Below are 17,976 nucleotides of genomic sequence, written 5' to 3' on the forward strand. Positions count from 1 at the left end.
TTGAATTTGAAAATAATATTACTAAGATATATGATACTGATGGAATGCTAACTGGAAAAGGTGATCAAACTAGAATTAATCTATTTTATCTAGATATAGAGGATGCTACTTGTCTTCTTGTAAGACTTGATGATGTATGGCTATGGAACAAGAGGTTATGTCATGTTAATTTTGATAACTTGGTTAGTATCAATAACATGAAGAAAGTTAGAGGTTTTCCTAAGTTGAATAAACATGATATTGTAGTATGCAAACAATGTCAGCTAGGCAAAATGAAAAAATCAAGCTTCAAAAGTAAAGCTTATACCTCTAAAGAAATACTAGAGATTGTTCATACTAATTTGTGTGGACCAATTGAAGTGCAAAGCTATAGAGGAGATAAGTATATGATGCTATTTGTTGATGATTACTCTAGAATAATGATAGTCATGTTTCTAAAATAGAAATCTAATGTTTTTCAAATATTTAAGTGGTACTTAGCAAGAGTTGAGAAGGAAACAAAAAAAAGTCTAAAATATTTAAGATCAGATAAAGGAGGAGAATTCACATCAAATGAGTTTGAGATGTCATGTAATGAAAGAGGAATCAAAAGACAGACATCTGCTCCCAAGACCCCTCCACAAAATGGAATTGCTGAAAGGAGAAATAGGTCTCTAATGGACTATGCCAGAAAACTCATGACAGAAAAGAATGCTACTCTAAAATACTAGAGAGAAGTTGTAAGTATAGCTGTCTATACCTTGAACTATGTGTGAACCAAGAAAGGTACTCATTCAACACCTTTTGAACTATGGTATGGATATCCACCCAATGTAAAATACTTTAAGGTATTTGGGAGTAAATTTTAGATTCTTAAAGATGTTAGAAATGGAATGTTTGGTGCAAAAAGTGAAGAAGGTATATTGCTTGGATACTCCACAAGAAGTAAAGTTTACAAGTCTTTAAATACTAACACTAACAAAATTGTGGAAAGTGCAAATGAGAACTTTGATGAATTTACAGAGGTGCATGAGGCTGAACCTATGAAAGAACTAGAAGAATACAAATTATTTGTATACTTTTGTGAAGGAATGTCTACTGAAGAAAATGTTGCAAATCAAGTTGAAAATCAACAAGTTTTAGTGACTCCTAAGTCATACCTTGTGAATGTCAAGTTGCATTCAAGAACTGAGCTACATTTAGATTTCAAGTTGCAAAATAAAGTAGATTCTATTTTGATTCCAAGGTCAGTGTACATGAAAGAGATAGTATGAACATAGTGATTCTAAAGCTAAAGGACAAAATGAAGAAACAAGATCTGAGCCGAGATTGTCTAAATATGTCAAAAGACATCATCCTACTAATCAAATCATTGGAAACAAAGATGCTAGACCAATGACAAGAAATAGATTAAGAAGTCAATCATGTTTTTTAAGCATGAAGGAGCCCAAATCAGTAAAAGATGCATTAGAAGATGCTGACTAGTACAAGGCCATGGAAGAAGAGATTGAATAGATAAAGAAGAACAAAACATGGAGTCTAGTTCCTAGACTAGAAGACAAAAATGTGATTGGTACCAAGTGGGTATTTGGAAACAAGCTTAATGAGAATGGTGAAGTCACAAGGAACAAAGCAAGATTAGTTTACAAAGGATATGTACAGGAAGAAGGAATTGACTATGGAGAGACATTTTCCCCTATTGCAAGATTAGGAGTGAGAATACTACTTGCTTATGCTTCATACAAAGGTTTCAAAGTTTATCAGATAGATGTTAAATCTGCATTTCTAAATGGCATATTAGAAGAATAAGTTTACATAGAATAGCTAGAAGGATTTGTTGATAATAACAATAAGAATATGGTATGTAGACTGCACAAAGCTCTATATGGTTTGAAACAAGCACCAAGAGCATGGTATGAGAGACTTCACAAGTATCTTGTGAAGATTGGATTTGAAAGAACTGATGATAACAACAATTTGTACATAAAGACAAAAAGAGATAAAGGCATTATGCTATCTAAAATTTTTGTTGATGATATCATATTTGGAGGATAAGATGCTTTATGTAAGGACTTTGCAATAAATTTTTTGTAGGATTGCAAGTATATTAGATGAAGTATGGTATATATATCACTCAGTCAAAGTATGTCAAAGAGATATTAAAAACTTTTGGATTAGAGGATTTCAAACTAGTGAGTACACCTATGGTGATAGGACACAAGCTGTCAAAGAATGATGATTTAGCTAAGGTGAATCAAACATTATACAGGTCTATTATTGACAAATTGCAATATGTAGTACATAGTAGACCTAATATTGCATTGTTTGGAGGGATAGTTGCAAGATTCTCTACAAATTTTAGGGAGAATCATTTAATGGTTGTGAAAAAAATAATGAGATAGTTGAAATGAATAGAAGAGTTTGGTCTATACTACAAGAAGAATGAAAGGTTTGACTTAAGAGCCTACACTAATTTTGACTAGGCTAGAAACATTGATGCTAGAAAGTGCACCAGTGGTACAGAGTTGTACTTCCCAATCTACTACTAAAGTTGAATATGTTGATGCTGCTATAAATTGCACAAACATTATATGGATCAAGCAGCTACTCAAATGAATGAAGAGATCAAGGAACTAGTGATACTCTATTGTGATAATACAAGTGTTATCAATATATCAAAGAATCTAGTGATGCACATAGAGACAAAGCACATTGCAATCAAGTATCATTACTTGAGAGAGTTAGTCTAAGATAAAGAAGTGAAGATGGAATATGTTAACACAAAGGAGAAAATTGTTGATATCTTCACAAAAGCATTACCTAAGGATGCTTATGAGTATCAAAGAGGTAAGTTAGGGGTACCAAAGGCTATCTAAGAAACAAGAGGATTGCCCTGCATCAAACAAGTTGATTGTCAAATGTTACAAGTTGATGCAGAAGATCATACTTTAGGAGTTGCCTAAAGTAATCACAAAACTAAAGTACAAATTAGTCACAAGCAAGGTGATATAGAGAGAAACTAAGGAAAATGCAAAAGCTTATATCTGCTTATTTTAATGATGACAAGTTTTTGGTATAGGTCTTTCACATTGTTATCAAAGAGGAAGAAAGTACATTAAACTAATCATCATCAGAAAAAGATTTTTATTGATCTAGTGCAAGAGATAAGTGGGAGAAAGTCCTAAACTAATCTACTGATTAGAGAGGGAGAAATATATCGAGCATTGAGTCTAAATAAAGAGGGAGACATTGATCAGAGAGCTAGAAAGATCATCATCAGAGGGAGATACTCTGTTGATCAATCTAGTATAAAAGAAAGAGGGAGAAATCCTAATCTACTTAATAAGAGGGAGATATAAGAAGGAACTCAGAGGGACTTATAAGAAAGAGTTTTTATAATTTAATAGGAGATGTAAGTTGTTGATAAAGGGAGAAATTTCAATACAATTTTTTTTTGTATTGTCTTACTTTTTTATCCTAGTCAGTTTGATTGAACAAGATGTTCATCATTTGATTGACTTAGTTGATCAGTTCGGTTTGTCATCAATGCCAAAGAGGGAGATTTTTGAAATCTAATTGAAAAAGAGATTGTTAAGAAGGATATTGTTTAAGAAGATTATGTGTTTCAATCATTGTTTTGTCACTAATGTCAAACCTGCTATGTGCTAGTAAGATAATTGCTTATAAGATTCAAGTACTATCACTTAGTTGATTGATGAGGAGGATTTGATCAATAAGATGTAACAGAAGCACCTAGAGGAAAGGTTGAATTATGATTATGTAATGAAATACAAAGAACAGTTAAGACAATGATGACATGATGAATTGATAATCTACTTAAGGTTACAAATATTGGCTACACTTAGAAAGTTTACAAGAACAAGTTAAACAAAGTTTATCTGCCAAGCTTGACCAAGTGGATAGTAGGTGCCAAGAAAAGTTAGTACAAGCTAAGAAAAAATTTAGTTAGAGCCAAATAATAAAAAATTCTAGTGGATGCTAAGCAAGACAATTGATGTCGAGCAAAGTTTAGTTGATGTCAAGTACCAGTAAACTTTAGTTGATTCCAACTGATTTCATAGTTGATGCTAAGCAATGTAGTATGTGTCAAGCATCAAAAGATTGATAATGTCAAGTTGTTGCATTATGTCAAAGATCAAAGATTCATTGAATCTAAGCTGACAAGTTTGTTTTCTTGAAACATGTGAACAAGGAGGAAGATAAGAATAATGAGTTGGTGGCACAAAAATTGATATAAACCATTTTTAGGTGAATTCAAATGGATTCCAGGAGAATTTTCTAGAAGAGATACAAGATATGGGATAGATACATTGTATCCTACCTAAACCATCCAAACCCTAAAATGGACACTTTTTATAGGAATGTCTAGTCATGAAGCAAAGTGTCATAGAATAGAGAGTTTGATGTGAGGACCTAAGGGAAAAAAGGTTTTGCTTCATCAAGTGACCTAAAAGGAGACTACATTGGTATACTAAGCAAGAAGGCTTAAGGAGATATATGCTTGAAGAGTGAACAATCTATTAGAATTGCAAAGTGCAAAGCCCAAGAAAATTAAGGACTGAATAGTGATCTATAATCTACAAGAAAAGTTGTAAGTTGTATCATGTCAAAGCTCTATTGTTACTCTCTAACAATTGTATTAGTCTAGGGTAAATCCTTTGGATTAAGGTTGACCTAACAGTCATTAGTAAATCCTTTAATAGGATGGTATTCCAAGTGAATGGCCTAAAGTCCTCAAAGAAGGCTTACTTCTAATAGAGTGATTAAAATCCCTTAACCCAATCGCATTTAACAATGTGTATTGTAATCTTTAATAGGGTTGGCCTTCCATAAGGCATCACTTTAGAAGAGTGAAAAGGAGTAGCATGTTACTGGTGGTTTTTCCCAAATTGGGTTTTCATGTTAAATCATTGTATCAAGTATGTTGATGAATCTGTTATGTCTCATACCTTACATTTTTGTAAATTGATTTGACAGTAACCTACAAGTTTTAAGTAATTGCATATTCATATGGATGCATGCATGAATATGAATGTTTTATGGGTTCACTAAGCTGAGAAAAGTTATATTTATACATCTGGACCTTGAATAACTGATTCTCCCCCCCTCTTAGTTATTCTAAAGAATTCCAACAAGCATTCCCATTTTGTTGTTGATTTGTAGATGTGTTCTCTTGTTTAGGTGGGGTGTTGGGAGCACCATCATTCACATATATGAGTGTACTATAGTCTTCAAGATCTATCTTGTATTCAACTTCATCTTTTTGCATATTCATCAAATTTCACATTTTAACCTTCCACAATTTAACTTTCCACAATTTTGTTAGTGTTAGATTTCAAATGCTTATAAGCCTTTCTCTTAGTAAAATAACCTAAGAATATACCTTAATCACTTTTAGCATCAAGTTTTCCATTTCTATTATCCTTAAGTATATAGAATTTTCTTCTAAAAAAATTTAAATACTTTATATTAGGTGCATATCCATACCATAATTCAAAAGGTGTAACATTTGTACCTTTCTTGACTCACACTTTGTTCAAAGTATAAGTTGTTTTACTTACAACTTCTCTCCAATATTTATGTGACACATTTGTCTCTATCATCAATATTCAAGCACAATCCATGATTGATCTATTTCTCCTTTCAATTATTCCATTTTGAGGAGGGGTCCTTGGTGCTAACATATGCCTTTTGATTCCTCTATCATTGGAAAATATGTTAAATTCATTGGAAATGAATTCTCCACCTCTATCAAATCTCAAACACTCGAAACTCTTTCTAGTCTCCTTTTCAACTCTGACCAAATACCACTTAAATAATTGAAAAGCATCATATTTTTCATTAAGAAATATCATAGACATCATTCTATTGTAGTCATGAACAAATAGAATGAAATATTTGTCTTCACAATAACTTTGAGCTCCAATAGGTCCACATAGGTCAGTATGAACCAATTCAAAAATATCATCAGATGAATATTTCTTGCTCTTGAAAGTAGACTTTATCATTTTTCCCAATTGATATTATTTACACATAGCATTATCATGTTTCTTTAATTTTTGAAAACCTCTTACTCTTTTCATCTTACTAATGCTAACCAAATTGTCAAAATTTACTTGACATAGCCTCTTGTTCCATAACCAAATATCTTCATATTGTGCAAACAAACATGTCTCACTAGATAAATCTAGATAGAACAAGTTACCTCTTATTTGGTCACCACTTCCAATTAGTTCATCATCAAAATCAAATATTTTTTCCTTTCTATGATGGAATTCAACTATGTATCTTGATTTTTTCAACTTTGAAATACTCAACAAGCTATAGTTAAGTCCTTCAATCCAATAAATGTTGTTACATTTGATCTTATTAGTCAGTCGTATTGACCTTTACCTTTCACAAGACATGGTACATCATTACCAAATTTAACACAACCATCCTTGTATGGTCCAATTTTCTCAAATTTTCTTTTATCACTAGTTGTGTAATTTGAACAACCACTATCAATTATCCACCAATCACTTTTATTCACATATGAAATTAATGCAATTTTCTCATCTTCATAAAAATCTTCTTTTATAGTAACATAGACTACTTCCTAATCATTATGTTCAAATTAATTATTAGTTTCTTTTACAACAATATAACATGATTTCTTACCATTGTCTTTGTAGTCCTTGTTTCTCTTATTGTCTTGGTCATCTCTTAATGTTTTGTACTTTCTTTCCCTCTTATCATCCTTGTCTTTTCTTTTAGGATATCTTGTAGTAATATGACCTACTTTTTTGCATGAAAAGAAGGTTATAGAAAGTTTACCTTTGTATTTCTTTTCCTCTTGGAAGTATATTAGGCATCATCTCTTCAAGCTCATCAAGTTCATCAAATTCATCATCAAAATTATCATTGTCACTTTTCACAGATTTTCCTTTTTCTTTCTTACTTAGAATTAGTTTTGATTTAAAAGAAGTTTTAATAGAGGTGGGAGTGAAATTCTCAAAATTTGACATCTCAAAAGAAATAAACCTACCAATCACACCTTCCAAAGTTAGATCATTACTAGGAGTACATCTTACTTATTGTGTTGTAGAGACCCTAATAGCATAGATCAGAAGTAGAATTCTCAATACCTTATTGATTATATGTCATCATCGATCTTTGCATTTGGTCCACTTATAACATTTACAACCTCTTTTATTCTTCCATAATATTGGACTATATTCTCACCTTCTATCATTCTAATTTCATCAAACTTACCTCTCAAGCTCTCTAATTTTTCTGTCAAGACATTCTTGTCTACTCCATAGATGGTCTACAGTGTATCCCACATTTTTTTAGCATTCTTTTAGTTTTTAATTCATGAAACTCGATATATCTTAGGGCTAATACAATTTCCAACGTAGCTTGGTTGTATTCTTGCTTCTCTTTCAATTATTGAGCTATAAGAGGAAGAATTGTTATTTCTACATATGCATTTTCCACAAAATGTATTGAACCATTATAAAACCTACTAGATGTAGCTTCATCAAACTTTGTCATGTAGGGAAGTTCTCTTTTCTCAACCTTGGCACTTCCCTTTTGTGTTGGATATAACAATGGGAAAGTAAACTCTGAGGGTGGGAATCAACACTTCAAAAGTTTAACAATAAAACACTAACCACACATCCATCTCATAATTTAGCATATAAACTAAAATAGATAACTACACATTTGCATCCATGGAATGAAATAGATAACACATGACACAATACATTTGGTTACCTAGAAACCCTCCGATGAGAAGGTAAAATAGGGTGGGGATGACAACCAAAAATATTCACTACTACAGTTGTAAAGTGTAGCCAATTATGGTTACAATGATTTTGACCATAAACTATAATCTACCCTATTAGGGGTCTACCCTATTAAAGGCTTACAAAGACTATTGAGTCTCACCTTGTTAGAAGATTTAAACTTACAATAAATCAAGCACTCAGTTAAGAGATTTACAAAATCCTATTAAGACTACTCTATTAGGAGATTTTCTCTATATCACCTGTTAAAATGATTCAACACTATGACCATTCAATTAGCACGCTGCTAATAGATGTCATATCTTCTCTTTGCCAATAAATCCTTGATCCTTCTAATCAGATATATCCCCTCTCTCCTATCTCTACTTTTCTTTTTTCTCTCTAATTGATTCTATAATTCAAAACACTTTTATTACCTCCATAGCCACCATGATTTTTCTCTGTACACTTTACATTCATTTCCTTATGCACACACAAAATATTTAGGGTTTTCCTTCTTAAATAAATATAGGTGGAATGGGTTAGGTAAGAATCAACAATTTTGGTTAATCCATATTGTCGCTTAATTCGTCCCTTAATTTGATTAGTTGTATATACTACATAGGGATGTATAATATAACTCCATACTTATCTCTTTGAATCATAAAATATGATTATGTCAGCCCAAAAATGGTTTACATAGAAGTTTGTTCCATTAAAAATAACTATGTCAAAAACTATTCACTTGACATCCAAATATTTTGATGCTCGGCCTTCACTATGCTCCTAATGTTGTAGCTCGACTTCTAAATAGCTTGGTAGACATTGTTTACTTGGCACCTTAATCACTCTACATGTATAGATTGTTCAACACATGAGTGGCTCAACACATACTATCTTCTCGACACATACTGGTGATCGGCACTAACTAGGCATATTTTTTGGTATGTATTGTCTAGAAACTTATGTGTAGCATGCTTTGGTCACTCGATTCATACTAATTTCTCAGCTCTCTCTGATCACTAGGCTTGTACTGTAATACTACTAGAGAATGACTACATTTTTTGTCACTACCTTTTTAAACCCAATCTAAGATTAACAATCTCCCCCTTTGACATGAGTTGAAAAAACACTTTGTCATGGCATATACATTCTTATTTATGCATAAGTCAAACAATATATACTGTGTTACTCAGCTCATATACAAAATTTTAAAACTTCAAAAATTCTACAGAATGGATGACTAATTTTTCATACCTTATTACTCCATTACTCCCCCTAAGTAAATACTTATTTTATGTTTCTAAATCTACTTCTAATCTATTCTCATACTCCTATTGAGTAGATATTTACCTTGACAAAACATTTTCTCAAGATTTTATATTCCCCCTTTTTTGACACTTATGTCGTTTGGATTATACACTTTGAGTGTGTTTATCCAAAAATGGTTTATGTAATGCCATGATTATCTTCAAATGTTGCATCCTAGTTATTGCATGTGACTTCTAGTGATTGAAACTAAATATCTAGCTAGCCAACAAAGTCAACTAAGCCATCATGAGTTGAAACATGTGAATATTTCTTCATCAATGTCTCTACATAGGCTAGTTCCTTATGAAACACCTCCATTTACAAAGTCAGCATGGATTGGATACTAATCAAGGTAGACTAAATATTGGCATCTTGTGCTTGCATCTTGAAAAGCCTACCTTGAGTGGATAGTAGCCTCTAGAAATGCACTTGATGTTGACTAGTTAACTTTAAAGTGTTATCTATGTGATGTAAATCTCCTTGTAGGTGGTCAATAGTCCTATGTGTCTCCTATGTGGAATTCTCCACATTACAAAGTTTGGTGTATAGAGAGAAGATATTCTCTAATAGTGTCTTGACACTCTCTATTTTGGTTGCTAAGTCAACCTATCTAAGTTCAATAACATTTGATATATTTTCTAGTACCTTTATATGGAACTTCCTTTTAGACCATTAAGGTAATTTTGCATTTCAGTCAAGATCTTCATCTTTTATCTTGTCCACAAACATGACAAGTTTCTCTATGATAGTATTGTTTTCATTTGGTTATAAGAGGCTAAAAGAATTGATGAATATATCCTTGATATCAAGTAACACTTGCATTTTCTTATGTTTCCTCCTCATAATTTCTTACCTCTTCTTTCTTTGTAGAGCTTCTTGTAGTATACTCATTTCTTCTATAGTGATTGTATTAAGATCAAACTTAGGTAGCACAATCACTTCATGAAGATTTACTCCACTATATGATGTCATATCAACACTAAGTGGTGTGTTGGAGCTCAGCCTTGATATCTATAGTGGGGTTTATTGTATACTAAGAATTTGAAGAGTTTGGCTACTACTAGAAGATGTAGATATTGGTAGTGTGACTAGTGTTTGTATTTATATCTGCTCCTCTGGCTTAGTATCCAACCCCGAATCTTTAGTCTTGTTATTCTCCATTTGAGCTTCACTTTGTAATTATTTTTTAGGTAGAGGACTTGCTTCCTGACCTATTTTCATTTTATTTCCATCTTTCTCAACAGTTAGAAATGTTGGTAGACCTAAACTGTTTAGGCTAGGCAATGATTTTTTTGCTATTGTGCCTCCACCTCTTTCATCTAAAATACAATTATGGGCATTGTAGATGATGTATTAGTTGTAGAAACTATCTATGCCAAGTTTTCACTTTGATCTCCTTGAAGATCTTGTGTATCTTTCTCTTTCACTTCTGTAGATTGAGGGAGCACTTTTGATGTTTCTTATGGTTTCTCCCATACAGATGCAAGTTTTTCCTTCTCAATCTCATCCACTCTCACTAGTATAGGATTTGTGCATAGTTGTGTTGTTGTGGTGGAGTTTTTAAGGATTTTCTTCAAATCTACCTCAGTAAAAGGATTTATGTTCTATTTTGAATTATCATCAAAATCCTTGATAATAACCACTGAGTCCTATTGACTCTCATGTTTTGCATGTGTTGGACTGCCACTCAACACCTATTCATGTTGTACATTGATGCAGGGCACCTAGATGACATGATGAGGTTTCCAGTCAACTTTAAGGAGGCTCATGATGGAACACCATTGGGTGATGATCCACCACACTAATATGATGTTTTTTCTTATTGTAATAATATTGATCCTTTTTGTAAGGTCAAGGAGCTTAAGGTGCCTATATAAGCCTATGTTTATTTAGTCCTAAGGATCTTTCTTTTGGGTTATTTTAGCTAATAAATTTAATCTAGGTGTTTTTTTTTAGTCTTTACATCCTATTAGGGTCCTAAGTGTTGCAAATTTCTTGGTGATTAGGTTCTATGAAGCAATAGTTGAAAAATTGCATTTTGCAAGACAAGTTGTTGACAACTTTTTGTCAATTTTGACATTTTTGAAAAAAATGCTATAAATGGTCTTGTAACTACTCCAACTACCCAAGTATTAGTTAGAAAGGATGTATTTGGATGATAATACCCTCTATAAAGTCAAAGGTGTAAGGAGGTGTACGTTCAACAAGTTTTTCATAAGAAGTATATAGATTTTCTAAGGAGTTCTCTATTGTACAGAACTATATGGATTGGGAGACCAAATCCAGGTGCATGATTTGATAGGTTTCAGATTCTTGATCATTTTGACTTGATTTCATTTTTTTTGGTTTTTTATAAAGAAATTTACAATATTTTCATTGCAAGTAGGTTTACAAACCCTTAAATTGAGGGTTTCAAGGAAGATGTGGCCCTAACCTGCAATTCCATGATTGGTTTTTCATGGCCTTCTAGAATTTCTAAGGTTAGGAAATTTACTTTAAGATTACAAAGTTTTGTATTTTTATCAGGTGATTCAAGGGTCCAATGAGCATTGCCCTAGATTGAATATTGTTATGTATTCAATCAAGTAAATGTTAATTTTATAGATAGGGCTCAGAATGAGGCCATAGAACTTGGTGAGTGGTCATTCCTTGGTGAAATAAGTTAGGTAAGACCTTCTACAACAAAAAACCATTCCTAAGTACCCAACTTTGTTCATTTCTAGTTATTTCATGCTCGATTTGGCTAATTAGGCCTATGAGGCCTTTGTAGGTTTAGGGTTGCTAAAGTAGGTTGGAGATTTGGTGTTTGAAGGATTAGTGTAACTTCCAAAAGTGTATCTTAAACTATAGTTTTTTTCCAAGTTCTGTGGAGAAAACTCAAGTTAATATCCAAAAACTAAACAAAAAGGCTACAAGGAGAATTAGGCCTCTTAAGAGCAATTTTACTTAGTAGAAGTTGGGGAAGCCAAATAATTATAGAAGTCTAATCCCTGAGTTTCCCTTGGAAGGTCATAGGTTTTGGTTTGGCCTAAGGGAAAAATTGGATTCCATTTCCTTTTTTGTGCTCATTTTCCCATGTTTTATCCCTAGAGTCATTAATAGGGAAGGATGCTTTGAAGATTGAAGAGTTGTGTAGAAGTTTGGTTTTTGTGTTGAAACTTGTTGAAAGGAGTCTTTGAGGACTCTATACGAGTTAGGAAAAGTAAAGTTACCTTTTTGTTGTAGTTTTGGTCCTAGTAAGCTTTTGTTGCGATCACTTTGCATCAAGTGGTATCAGAGCCACTAAGAATCTAATTGGGAGAATAACATAGCAAAAGGAATGGATATTCCTTTGAGAATAACCAACATTGAGTTGGCAAAGATTATGAAACAAAAAATGGTTGAGTAAAGGGTAGTCAGAGTGTAAAAAAAGGAAATGAAGAGAGAACTTGACAAGTTGAAAGGGCAAATAAGAAGAGGAGAGGATGAAGAGTCTGAAGAAGAAGAAGAAGAGGGAGATAACTTTCCTAATATTCTTGAAGATCAAAGGATCATGGTAGAAGCCTTTCAAAGGGTAGGAAGAAAAGACAAGGTAGACTTATTAATTTTTGATGGGAAGTTGGAACCAGAAGCATGCATGGAATGGTTGGAAGCTCTTGAGAACCATTTTGAGGTTGAGGGAATACCTACAAATCAAAGGTGAAAGTGACAAAATAAAAATTTAAAGGTCTAGCCCTAAATAGGTGGAATTTTCTCCAAAATGAAAGGGTAGAGGAAGAGAAGTAGCCCATTTCCACATGGAAGAGAATGATGGTAGGAATCATGAAACTAATTGTACTTGAGGATTATGAAGTGATACTCCACAAGAGGCTACACAATCTCAATAAAAAGGACATGGATGTAAGTACTTACACTCAAAAATTTCATACCTTGACTCTTAGGTCTATATTGTATGACAATTAAAAATAAAAACTTGCAAGGCACATTAATGGGCTTAAATATAACATTCAAGATGAGTTAACTTTGGTGTTAGTGGAATCATTCCGCAAGTGTAAAAACAACAAAGGAGAAAGAGGGAACACTTTTAGAGGAAGAGGTAGATTCTTTGGAAGAGGAAACTATCCAAGACAATAAGGAGAGTCTAGTAGTAGTCAAGGGGAAGAAGGAGATAATAAAACTAGAGGTTCCTTTAGGGGAAGGAGACATACTCCTAGAGTTATATTTGGAGGAAGAGGAACAAGTGTGTTCACTAGAAGGTGTTTCACTTGCAATCGGGTTAGACATCAGTCCTTTAGGTGTCCAAAAAAGATAGATGCATCCAACCAAGGTGAAAGGAGAATTTATATGCTCCAAGATGAAGATTTCCAAAGTACATCTTCATTCCATAATGCTTCATCTTCCTCAAGACATGTAGGCCATTCAACCAAGAACCTCCTCAAAGAAATTCTATCTTCAAGACAACCTCCAAGGTGAAAGGAAAGGTACATAAAGTCATTGTTGTCTAACTCTACTAAAAATCTGGCTTCTATAGAAATGGTGAATATAATAAGTTTGTAAGTAATCCCACATCCTAATTCCTATAAAGTTTCTTGGCTAAGTAAGGAGCAACAAACCTTAGTAAATGAGCAATGTTATGTTGAATTTTAGATTTGAGAATATAGAAACAAATTACTATGTGAAATTGTGGATATGGATGCTTGTCATCTCCTCCTTGGTAGCCCTTCTAAATATGACACAAATTCCCAACATGAAGGGAGGAATAATGTGTATACCTTGACCAAACATGGGGAAACTTACACCATGACACCATTGGTAGGAGAAACTAAGGATAAAAGTGTACCTAGTACTATCATGTTAGTAGGTGAAAAAGAATTCTTGAAGGGGCTAAAAGAATATAAGACGCCATGTTTTTCTGTTGTAGTGAAGGCTAAGGAACATATGTCTAGGAAGGAGAAGAAAACAAAAGAGTCATTGTATAGACTTCATTCCTACAACACTGCCCAATAAGGATCGCCACAAACTAACTACAAAGTAGAATGTTGAAGTAGCAAGGAAAATCCAAGGATTGTTAGAGAAAGGCTTCATAAGGAAGAGCGTTAGCCCTTGTGTTACTCTAGTAGTACTAGCCCCTAAAAAGGAAGGTACATGGGGACTATGTACAAACTCTGGAGCCATCAATAAGATAACTATCAGGTATAGGTTTCCAATGCCTAGAATAGAAGATCTCATGGATTTCTTGGGAAATGCAAGATATTTCTCCAAGATTGACTTGAAGAGTGGATACCACTAAATCAAAATCAAAGAGGGGGATGAGTGGAAAACTTCCTTCAAGACTAATGAGGGAATGTTTGAATGGGTTGTGATGCCTTTTGGTCTTTCCAAAGCTCCAAGTACCTTTATGAGATTGATGAATAAAGTCCTTAAACCTTTCCTAAATTTTAATATTATTGTGTATCTAGACAATATCTTAATTTTTAGCAAGGATAAGGATGAACATCTAACACATCTTGATATGGTCCTAAAGAGGCTACATAAAGAGTAGTTGAAGATCAATTTGGATAAATGTTCTTGTGTTTCTTAGGTTTTTCATCTCTAAAGGTAACCTAAAGATGTATCCTTCTAAGGTTGAAGCCATATTGAATTGGTCAACTCCAAAATCTATTGGTGAGGTAAAGATTTTTCATGGTCTTGCTAGTTTTTATAGAAAATTTGTAAAGAATTCTAATGGGATAAGTTCACCAATGATTGATACTATTAAGGGGGAAAGGAAATGTCAATTTGTGTGGAATAAAGATGAAAATTATTCATTTGAATACTTGAAAACAAGGGTAGCACAATAACCTATCTTGGTTTTACCTAATTTTAACAAGGTTTTTACTATTGAGTGTGATGCTAGTAAGAGAGAAATTGGTGGTGTCTTGAGTCAAGAGGGCAGGCCTATGACTTTTTTCAGTGAAAAGATTAGAGAGAAAAAAAAAATTACTCTAATTATGATCTAGAACTATATCCTATGGTTCAGTCCCTTAGAAAGTGGAGACACTACTTGCTACCTAAATAATTATATGTTTACATTTACAATCAAGCCTTGAGTTTTTTGAATAGATGGGAAAATTTGGACCATAGACATGTCAAGTGGATGGAGTATTTATAGTCATATAGCTTCTCTATCAAGCACAAGAAAGGGGTGGCTAAAAAGGTAGTTGATGCCTCGAGTAGGAGGAATCTAGCCATTCAAGATATCCAAATGGAGAGTGTTTGTGTTTCTATCTTGAAAGATATGTATCCTACTAATGAAGATTTTCATGAAGCTTACCAAGTGTGTTTCGAATTAGGGGATATATATTTTACTAATTTTGCAAAATATATTCTTCAAGAGGGCCTTTTTTCCAAAGGAAGTCAACTCTATATACCTCCATGTTCTATGAGGGAAAATATAATTAGGGAGAAGCATTGTGGGAGCCTAGCTAGTCATTTTTGCCTTGACAAAACCTTGGAGTTGGTAAAAAGATTTGACTTTTGGCCTAAAATGCAATCAAATCTTAGGAAGTTTGTAGAAACTTGTTTGATCTATCAAAGGGCTAAGGGGACAAGTTCTAATCAAATTTTGTATTCTCCATTCCTATACCTATGAAGCCTTGGGATTTAGTCAGCATGGACTTTGTTTTGGGTCTCCCAAGGACAAAATTGAGTTATGATAGTATATATGTGGTTGTGGATAGATTTTCCAAAATGGAACACTTCTTGCCTTGTAGGTTAACTCATGATGCTTCTAGTATAGCATGCCTTTTCTTTAAGAGATTGTAAGACTTCATGGACTTCCTCTTACTATTATGTTAGGCAAAGACCCAAAGTTTGTGGGACATTTTTGGCATATCTTGTGGAAAATTTTAGGTACAAATATTCCTATTTCATATGCCTATCATCTCCAAATGGTAGACTAAGGTCACCAATAGGTCCTTAGGTAACCTTCTTAGATGTCTTACCAAGGACTATGGTGTTGTATGGGATATTTTTTTTACCTCAAGAAGAGTTCTCTTACAATGACTCCATCAATAGGAGTATAGAATAAGTCCTTTTTAGGTTGTGTATGGCTCTCATCCTAGAGGAGTGTTTGAGCTTAGGTTAATATAATATATTGGTCAGAGGAGTGCCCTTGCAGATGATTTTGTAGAGGTGATGAGGGACATTCACCAACAAGTTAGAGAAAGGTTGTAGGAGAGTTCCCAATAGTATAAGAAAGTAGTAGATGTAAGAAGGAGAGAAGTGAATATTTATGTTGGAGACATGCTTATGGTACATCTTAATAAATAGAGACTTCCTAAAGGGAATTATACCAAGCTCCACATGAAGAAGATTGGCCCATTTCAAATTTTGAAGCAATGTGGTCCCAATGCATATAAAATTGCTTTACCTGATGACATAGGTTTTTCACCTATTTTTAATGTATCATAAAGCTATGACTATAAACCTTATAGCTATACAAATATTGGTAATAGGGTCTACTAATTCTCTATCTGGAGATGTACTTCAAGGTCTTCCAAAGTAAGTACCACCAAGCATTGAGTGTATTCTAGAAAATAAGGTCAGTAGAGGCATACATACCATGAATACTTAGTTAAATGGAAGGGAAAACCTTTATATGAGGAAAATTGGATAACTCCTAAGGATATAGATAAACTATTGTGAAACTTTCAAACATTCCCACTCAAGGGACTTGAGTCTCTTTTGGCCAAAGGAGTATGGTGCAAGGCACCTAGGTGAGATAATGAGGTTGTTAGTCAACTTGAAGGAGTCTCATGATGGAACAACATGGTGTGATGATCCACCTCATTAATATGATGGTTTTTCTCATTGTAATAAGATTAATCCTGTTTGTGAGGTCAAGGAACTTAAGGTGCCTATATAAGCCTAAGTTCACTTAGTCCTAAGGATCTTTATTTTTTGTTGTTTAGCTAATAAATTGACTCTTGGTGTGTTTGATGAGTCATTACACCCTATTAGGTTCATAAGTGTTGAAAATGTCCAGGTGATTAATTTCTATGAAGCAACAGTTGAAAATTTTCATTTTGCAAGAAAAGTTGCTAACAACTTTTTGTCAATTTTGACAATTTTTGCAAAATGTTACAACTGGTCTTGTAACTACTCTAACAACCCAAGTATTGGTTGGAAAGGACATATTTGGATTCTCATACCCTCTATGAAGTCAAAGGTGTAAGGAAGTGTATATTCGGCAAGTTTTTCATAAGAATATATGGATTTTTTGAGCATTTCTCTATTGTATAGAACTGTATGGATTGGCAAACAAAATCAAGTAGTGTGATTTGATAGGTTTTCATTTTTCACTTAATTTTATTTTTTTTGGTTTAGTATAAAGCAAGTTACAACATTTTTACTATAGATGGGTTTACAAACCCTTAAATTGAGGGTTTCAAGGAAGATGTGGCTCTAACCTATAATTCTACAAGTGGTTTTTCATGGCCTTCTAGAATTTGTAAGGTTAGGAAATGAACTTTAATATTCCAAAATGGTGTATTTTTCTTAGGTGATTCAAGAGTCTAATGAATGTTCTCTAGGCTAAATATTGTTATGTATTTAGGCAAGAAAATGTTGATTTTGGGGACAAGGCTTGGAATGAGGCCATAGAACTTGAGAAGTGGTCATTCCTTGGAGAAATAAGTTAGGCAAGACCTTTTGAAACAATAAATCATTTCTAGGTACCCGCCTTTTTTCATTTACAGGCATTTCATGCTTGATTTGGGCAATTAGGCCTATGAGGCTTGTGTAGGTTTAGGGGTACTAGAGTAGGCTAGAGAGTTAGTGTTTGGAGGATTTGTGTAACTTCCAAAAGGGTATCTCAAACCCTAGTTTTTTTTCCAATTTCTATGGAGAAAACTCAAGCTACTGTCCAAAAACTAGA

The sequence above is a fragment of the Cupressus sempervirens genome, chromosome 6, assembly GCF_028749045.1.
Source record: "Cupressus sempervirens isolate cs-2001-9-10 chromosome 6, ASM2874904v1, whole genome shotgun sequence".
In the NCBI taxonomy this organism is placed as follows: domain Eukaryota; kingdom Viridiplantae; phylum Streptophyta; class Pinopsida; order Cupressales; family Cupressaceae; genus Cupressus; species Cupressus sempervirens.